Below are 9,306 nucleotides of genomic sequence, written 5' to 3' on the forward strand. Positions count from 1 at the left end.
ACTTCCGGCAAAGGAAGTGGCGTCTACCCTGACTTATCTTCCTTCACCGGGAGTGGCGTCATCCAAACCTTCGTAGTCTGTATCAAACGATCCGCTCCTACTCAGGTTCACATCACAGAGACACTATCAAGACTATTAATTGTTGCTGAAGGCCCAAACTAATTTGAAGGCCCAAGTTAAATAAGTTTTTAGTTATAATTTATTTTTATTGTAATTTTGGCCCAAACTGTCTAGAAGGCCCATGTTTATTTTTTATCTTTTTGTTCAGCTACACTATAAGTATTGGTTTTTGTTTTGAATAAAAAAAAACTTTTGGCATTTTCATAAAATTGGGTGAGAGTTTCTCTCTGGGTTCCTTGTTGAACCAATTATCAGACTTATCAAGGTAATCCTTGTGGCGTCTACCCTGACTTATCTTCCTTCACTGGAAGTGGCGTCTACCCAGACTTATCTTCCTTAACCGGAAGTGGCGTCTACCCAGACTTATCTTCCTTCACCGGAAGTGGCGTCATCCAAAACCTCCGTAGCCTGTATCAAACGATCAGCTCCTACTCAGGTTCGCATCACAAATGGTACTGATCATGAAACTAAAACCACGGTAGTTTTTAATAAAAATAAACAAATAAATGGCAAGAGCAAAAGTGAATGTTGTTTTATGTCTGTGTGTATGTGTTTGTGAAAGATAGAAGTCAGAGTTTTGACTATGAAAATTAAGGTTGGGTTGGGTCATGCAATTGATCCAAAAGTAGGTGTTGTTGAACACCCACCTTGCTGCTATTCTCACTTAGTACAATTTCCCCTTTGCTATGTTTAGACAGTGACAAAGATTTAGAAGAAAAAAATGAGTATAACTTATATATATATTGTCATTGTGAATACACATATTTAATAGGAAGTCAACATATCATCATAATAATCAACCAAGAGAATGATGTGATAAAATGATCAAATTATATTGGATGTCTGAATACTTATATTAACATTGTATATAAATTAAATTAAAAATAAATAAAATATTCTGACATGTGTACTTGCTAGCGGTATTTATGTAGAAATGTAGGAGGGTGAGTATAGGCCATATTAAGTATATGCAATTGTATTCATCCACATTCCACAACCGCGTTGGATGTCAATCTTATATTTAATTAGCATAATCATAATTATTTTACATTATAAATTAAGAATTCTTAATATAAAATATAAGTAATGTTTATATCAATAACTTTAATTAAATATATACCATCTCAATCCAATAACCTACATAAAAATGCAAAAATTATTACCAAATATAAATTGTATGTAAAAATGATCTCACTCAGACACACACAATATGTAGGAAAAAAATGCAAATAAGTGAGAAAAATAAGTAAAAAGAATTATAAAAATAAGGTGAAAATTAGAGGAAACAATTCATTCGAAATGAATCACACATACAAAAAAAAGCAAATGAAAGAGAAAGAAATATTCAAATAAAAAGAAAAAAAATATTAAAATGAGTGAGAAGATTATGTAAATAAGAAGAAGAAAAATGAAGAACAGTCATTTCAATGAGTAGGAAAAAAATATATGTAAATAAATGAGAAAAAAATGAAAACTATTGAGATGAACAGAAAAAAAAACTATACGAATGAGTAAGAAAACAAGGCCAAAACGACAAGAAAAAATAATACAAAAAGAAAAGAAAAATTGGAGAAAAATCACAATAACTTCCATAGTATTTTTATTATTAATTTTTATTTTTTATTTTGTTGAAATATATAATAGAATATAATATAGTATAATATATAGTGATAAATTTAAGAAAAATAAATTATAATATAAATGTCAAATGGATTAACCCACACCGAGCTTGATTGTAAAAGGAATGTGTGAAAAGGGTTGTGGAATTCAACCCATTCCTTTGATTGGACATGAGTGAAGCAAATATAAGCGTCCACGATCCACAGTTTTAGAAGAAAAATAAAAGTATATTGTTTTATTCATTTACGTTAGAGGCCGAGGGATTCTACCTGCGGAATCTCTTCATTCATATTATATAATTAAATTTATTAATATATATACACTGATTCGGATTTATTTTCCAATCTAATTACGTTGAATTAAATTTTATAAGCATTTGAGTTTAATTTATTCAACCTAATTAAAATCTAATCATTAAAGAATTGGATAACAACATCTATTTTTTAAATATATCTCAATCTATATCATATAATTAAATTAATTATTAAATACAAAACACATTAATTTTTAACTCATATAATTTATTAAATTATTAAATTAAATGAAAAATGATTTTTTTAATTTGTTGTTTTTATGTCTATCTTGATTTTGTTTATATTTTTTCATGCTAATATAATATTTATTTTTATCTAAAATTAAAATATTATATTAGTATTAAAATCAATAATTCTTATAATCAAATATCTTTGGAATTTAATTTTTTTAAGTGTAATTAATCATTATACATTTACAAAATTTTATGCAAAAATAACTTATAGTTCATTAAACAAAATTTGCAAAATAAAAAATATTTATTAAATATTCAAACTCGATTAATCCAATCAATTTATGATGGGATTGATTTGGATTGAGTATGCAAAAAACTTACACAAATTCAATCTAAGCCATCAAATTTTAATCGTTGGATAACGAATTTAAATAACTCCTTTTATAGATAATTATGTTTGAATTAATTTTATATTAAAGAATATGTGTCATGACAGAAAAAAATGTTCATGAACATTTGTCAAAACAATTAATCAGGAATTTTCATGGCCAAAATATATTATTCCTAGCTATTACACTTATATTATATATGTTATCACAATCCACCAAAATGAGTATATATATCTTGCGCAAGTGATGAGATCAAGATATTAACTATATTATTGTCATCATAATTGCTGTCCCAAAATAAGCATCGTTGGCAATTCAATCGCAAAGCAATGATGCTATTTTATATGAACTTTCAAGCTTAGTAAAAGATTCAGGAAAGATCGAAACGAATATGAACATGTAATTCTGGTTCACAGCCTTCCTCGTGCCCTTAGCTTTTTTCTTTAATTTTTCTGAAAGGACTTGACCATCTTCACCTTTCGGTATGTTAATTTGAATTAGAATGCATTAGGGTGAAATAATATTTTAATGACATTAGCATGACCGAAGAATTAAGCATATACGTCAGGGTTAGTGGTTGTTTAATGAAAAGCCAAAATGTTTGATACTCATCAGTTAAATTGTGGTATTTGGCTGCCTGGTAACTTAAAGTAAAAAAAAGGGCAGAGATTGAAGAATATATATTATCTATATATTAAATCGTTTTTTCAATGTGCATTTTTATGGATATACGTTAAAGAAGTCAAAATAAAAAAAATATTTGTTATATTAAATATAGGATATGTTATACTCCTTATAAAATTTAAATATTAATTTTATTCTCATAATTTTTTTTATTAATTTGATTCCTATAAAAATAAAATATATTTTTCTGGTCATCAATGGTAATTCTATTAGATAATAATTTGACGTTTATAAGTGAAATTTAATTATAAATTAATTAAAAAGTTATAATTTATGCCGGTTAAAATCTCTCAAGGTGAATAAAAAAAAATTCACAGTTAAAAACTTTCAAAACTTATAACTTTTTGTCACTTTTTTTTATGGTTTTCTTGCGATGAGATTAGGGGAATAGATAAAATAATAGTGAGTTTTAATATCTTCTATGTGTACTTGAAAAAAGTAAAAATAAAAAATAAAAATAAGTAAATATGTTAATAACGTCAAAGAAACATATAACAGCTCAGGCACACATCCTCTTTTATGAATGCATTAACAATCAACACCATAAATTATGGACGGAAAAATCAACACGTTTTTTTTTTTTGCAATAGTAAATTTAATTTAAAATATCAATAATTTATTATTTAATTTAAATAAATCATTTCTCTCTCCTCTTTTATTTTTTTAAGTATTCTCTCTCCTTTCACCCGGCATTAATTTTTTAAATCTTATTTTCTCTCACCTCCATAAATGCATTATAAAAATAAATGTATATTAAATATTTCCCTAAAAATAACCTTAGAGAAAAAATTTCATTTTATGCATAATATATTAAGCGTTAATAATTTAGCTCATGTTTGGTAAAAAAAAAAAAAGGTTACGTTTAATTTTTTTATTTATTTTAGCTTAGGATGTGCATACATTTTAGCTTATGAGTCTCGTGATATAATAAACATAATATTTTTGAAACATCTTAAATCAACATAATATAATAACATTTTATATTAAACATAAATTATTGTTATTCGTTAAAAATTTACATTTGATAAATTTTTAATAAAAACAAGTTTACTAAATCATCTGATGTAAGATTATTTTTTAGAGAAATATTTAAAATGTACATGAAATTATAAAAAAACTATAAATTAAAATATACACTTATTTTTATAATACATGTATACTACAATGAGAGGTGAGAGAAGGGAGAGCTTAAGAAACTTAATGATGGTAAGAAGAGATAGGATCATAGGAAGAGAAATAATTTATTTAAACTAAATAGTAAATTACTATGATTTCCTTAAATTAAATTTAGTATTACAAAATAACTTGTTGGTGTTTTTGTCCATAATTTATGATGTTGGCGGTTAATGTACTCATATTATAAAAGGGACATATATAAATATTATTATAGTCACACGTTGGTTTTGGGGAGAATATACCTTGAAACAATCCTTTCGGGTTTTAGGTGGAGATGAAAGCAAGGAGAAGCCCATAGCAAAACCCCAGAAAAGTGAAATGAAATTTAACTTAGAATTCTTCTTTTAAATGAAAAAAAAATAAAAAATCATCAGCAACGTACGACCCCACAGTAGGCTCTCCTTTAATGTTTCACCAATCTTATCTCAACTTTTCAATATTTCTTGGTCTGCCAAAAGTGGTGTTTCTTTCTTTGATTCTATTAATTAGAAGAGCCAAATCCACTTTTATATGATTCTCAGACGTATATGTACATAGTTGAAATTGTTCAAGATCCATATCCCGTAACATACCATAACTGCTTAACAACTTTTTCCCTCTCTTTACCTCTATATGAGACATTCATGCAATCAGGTACCTTAGACCTCATTTTATACACATCTTACTCTTAATTATTGACTTAAGTGTCGAAATATGTATATGTTTGTAGGTTTTTTCACTCATTGTGGATCATTAATTTTCACTCTTTAGAGTCTTCTTGACCTATGGATTTACTGTCCCAAACAATAGTGTCGTATGTAAAAATGTATGGACACTTCCGGTGGAGGAGTCAACTTCGATGAGCAACATAACATTAATTGGATCAACAATAACTAGAATTTGTAAATTTCTACTAAGATACTCCAACGCTTAAGTTAATTAATAAGTGCGAAAGGTGAGCATATCAAGCTATAAGAGTGGACGTGAAGGTATGTGATACACCTTATATAGCGTGTAAGCGAAAATGATCAATTAAGTGGTTAACACGAGTTGTAAGGCATGTAGTGATACTTAAAATAATTCAAAACTGTACATATTGTAGTTAATTTCTTTGCTGAATAGATCAATGATGTTAAGTTATTGTATCATATATCAAAGGTATTTGCGACGTATGTTGAAAGTATTCGATATATATGTTCAGGGATCAGGCCAGACACATAATCACATAGCCTCATTATTATATTAAGCTAAATTTGAACATAGAGGAGGGTGCATGTCCTCGCTCGCTATATATGGTCAAAAGAATAGACATCAATCATGTCTGGCTCAATATTAACCAACTATTTCTTTAAAACATATATAGTTTATATGGAAATTAAGGATAAACATGAAGAGAAGCATTGCCTTTTGACATTAATTAAAAACATATTTTATCTATTATATAACGACAGTCAATAGAGATAAGCAATATGGTCTTGTGTTCTCTGTGGCCCTTAAGAAGCCCTACTTTATGAGAAACAAATTATACTACGTGCCCTACTTTTTGAAAAAGATTAAACATGCTATGATCATAGTGGGTTATAAATTATTGAAATAGGCATTGCCTTGACAACTTTTGAAGTTATTCTTTGATCTTCTACACTTTCCTTAGACGATAAAAAATGGCTACGAGGGGATATAAGGCCAGGTTTGTGCTCATAATTGTGCTACCTCTTCTTCTGTCTTTGATGTGCCAAGAGATTGTAGCAACGGGAAGATTAAGAAGCAAAAAGGAGGGTTGTGTATCTACTGGCATTGCTTGCCATGTCAAGGTCACTGGATCACATGATCCTCTAGAAATGGATGAATATGATCAAGCTTTTGTTTCTCCACCTCATGATGATTATGACTTCTATAGAAAACATGGTGATATTCCAAGCCCAGGTGTCGGTCACTAAGGTGAGTATCGATCTATTGATATTTGATACACCTATTGTTTCTTAATTAATTAACATGTGTATTTTTCATAAGATACAGTTTGTTCCTTTTTCCCTTTTTGATTTTTTTTTCAATGTTCAATTGGGCATTTTGTGATATTGTTCTTGTTCTTGTTCTTCGTAGATTGGCTTAAGATTGTGATTATGGTTTTGGGGACCAAAACTTGCCTGTTGGTCAAATACCGTGCCGAAGAGGATGTCAGAGATGTTTTATATGGATTACTGTGGGTATTTTAGTTGTTGTTTAGTGTTTATATGACATACAAAATTGAGGATAAGATAAATTGAATTTATAAAGATTTGTTTATTTACATAGTGAGGATGAGATGCAATGTTTGTGTATTTTATTCTGTCAAAATAAATAATAAGTTTTTTTTTTATCGTTTTTATTTTGCCACTTGAACTTGAATAAGTCCAGCTTGATACGAAATGAAGATGAAAAACTATATATAAGAAAGAAAGAAAAGATGAGAAACACTGCCTATTGCTTTTTTTCTTTTTTTTTTTTCTTTTTATGGTGGGCACATTGTCAGTTTCTTCTATCTTTTGTCTGGTTAAAGGGTCATATTTATTAGCACTTTCTTTCAAATTGCCAAATTAAATACTGTTGAAAACTTGAAATGTTTATTGAAAGGAGGCCAGACACCTTAAACAGAACTAGAATATGTTTCCAAAAAAATAATTATGTTTATAAGATCAAATATATTTTTAATCCTTGAAAATAAATAAAAAATACTTGCTTTTAATCTCTAAAACATAGTCTCTTTTAATCTTTCATTTATAAAAATATGTCAAATGTAGTTTTGATCTTCCATTTCTAACCATATTATTAATAAATGCATACTTGACATATTTTCATAAATAAGAGACAAAATGACACAATTTTTTAGATATTAATTCTTTATAAAAATTTAAAACATATTTAATTCTTTGTAATTAAATATTTTTGGAGGTTCTTATGAACTTAAGGGAGGAGGAGTTGAGTTATCTTTGATATATATTAGATGAGTTATTTAGAATTTAACCTTTTAAAAAAATTATTCCTATATCATAAATTAGATTAAATAATTTGAAGAGAGGGACTTAATTTCATTCTTTCCACTCTTTTAATTAGAAGTTCTCATCATTCTCTATTCCTTTATTTCTATAATTTGAATTTGCAACTAGCCAAAAGAATTTTCTCTCAATCATCTCAAACTACATTCTTTTTATTTTTGTGTATAAGTGATCTTCTTAATTGTAAATCTTTTTTCAATTTATTCACCGGAAACAGCATCTGCCTAATCTTTTAGTCTTAAAGGGCTGCAAAAAACAACATCAGAATAATGCCCAGACATATGCCCAATGCGTCAATACTACAAAGCTCTAATTCTAAAGACACGAAACTAACAAGAAAACCATAAGGCAACTACTTAATACACCTTCTTTTTACTTGGTGCACCCTATAAGCTAAAATAATGAATTGGAATGGATTATTATGCCCGTTGATAGTGTTTTACTCCATCCCACTGCCACCAGAGACAGTGTTGTTGTGATGTAGCCGACAACAAAGGAGTTAAAGAGCATGGCAATCGGAAATGGAAGTAGTGATCGAATTTGAAAATAATAATTCTAGATTGAGTAATATGGAATACAAATGTATTCAACATTTGAATAACCAAGCTCCTCTCACAGGTTTCAAAATTTCAAAATGCAAATGGTACCATGAAAATAATTTCAAATAGCTGCATCGTTTCAGGAATTATATAAAGAAAATTACTCAATTAGCTCAAATTAGGTCAACTTGATTCGGGTCCCTGGTTTTGACCAAAATAAATCAGGTTGAACTAAATTAATTACATAACCAATATGATAATCAAACCAGACCAATCAAAATATCATTTTCTGATTGAACTGATTCAATTTTCACAACTATGATTATAACTCATCCAACTCTTGCTTACCACAAGTTTATTATATTATTTTTTTATATTATCTATGTATATAATATGTGTATATCATTTGTGCTGGCATTTATGTAGATAAACTTAAATCACTTTCCTTTTATAAGGTGTGGGTTTGAAACTCTACTACACCTTTATATCTCTAAGCCCAAAATCACATAATTTCTTGAAGATGTTAGAATAACTAGTTTAATTGAATCCTACATTATGTGGAAAATAATACAAGGGAAATTAAGGGGATGCATTTAATTGGAATTTTAAATGATTTTAAAAGTTTTTTTTAAAACAATCTTGTGGTATTCAAAATCATAAAGCTTTCAATAAATTATTTTGTTGATTGAATTTTTATGAATTTTGTATGACTTTTTAGTTGTATCTATAAATATTATTAATATATATATATATATATATATATATATATATATATATATATATATATATATATATATATATATATATGATTGCTTTTCTTTGTTCTGTGGTAAATTAGTACGATGATTCCGTTGAATTGGTATTATTATTATACTTGCCTCTGTTATTTATTCCTGCTATTTTTTCTGTTAATTTTTTAATTGAATTTCTTTTTTTTATGATTGTTAGTTTGGTTTGATGATTACTATTGTATAATAACTAGTTGCTTACCAATATAGGAGGTTCACGACAAGGAAAATAACAAAAGAAAAGATAAAGAGAAAAACAATTATGAATCTTGGAATAGGGAGGATACCAATGAGTTGTTGCACCCCTTGGTGGAAGCTATAAAAAATTGATTACATGATATGCTACTGGGTGCTCAGTAAACAAAATGTAGAAAGAGTTACACTTTCTCGTCTCAATGCCAAAACTAGCTAGATTCCATAAAACCCATAATCATTGCCTGGATCGAATGATTGAAATGGATCTTCATCTTTGGAATTATCGGTTAATGAAGA

At 27.8% G+C, this 9,306-nt stretch overlaps 1 long non-coding RNA gene across 1 annotated transcript; it reads left to right on the top strand.

Moving 5' to 3' along the window:
- The first annotated feature begins 5,902 nt into the window (after positions 1 to 5,902).
- Positions 5,903 to 6,811, top strand: LOC106798675 (uncharacterized). Its single transcript, XR_001388203.3, has 2 exons — positions 5,903 to 6,393; positions 6,556 to 6,811. It is a non-coding gene; the product is annotated as an uncharacterized lncRNA (long non-coding RNA).
- The last annotated feature ends 2,495 nt before the right edge of the window (positions 6,812 to 9,306 follow it).

This window comes from Glycine max, chromosome 4 (genome assembly GCF_000004515.6).
Source record: "Glycine max cultivar Williams 82 chromosome 4, Glycine_max_v4.0, whole genome shotgun sequence".
NCBI lineage: Eukaryota > Viridiplantae > Streptophyta > Magnoliopsida > Fabales > Fabaceae > Glycine > Glycine max.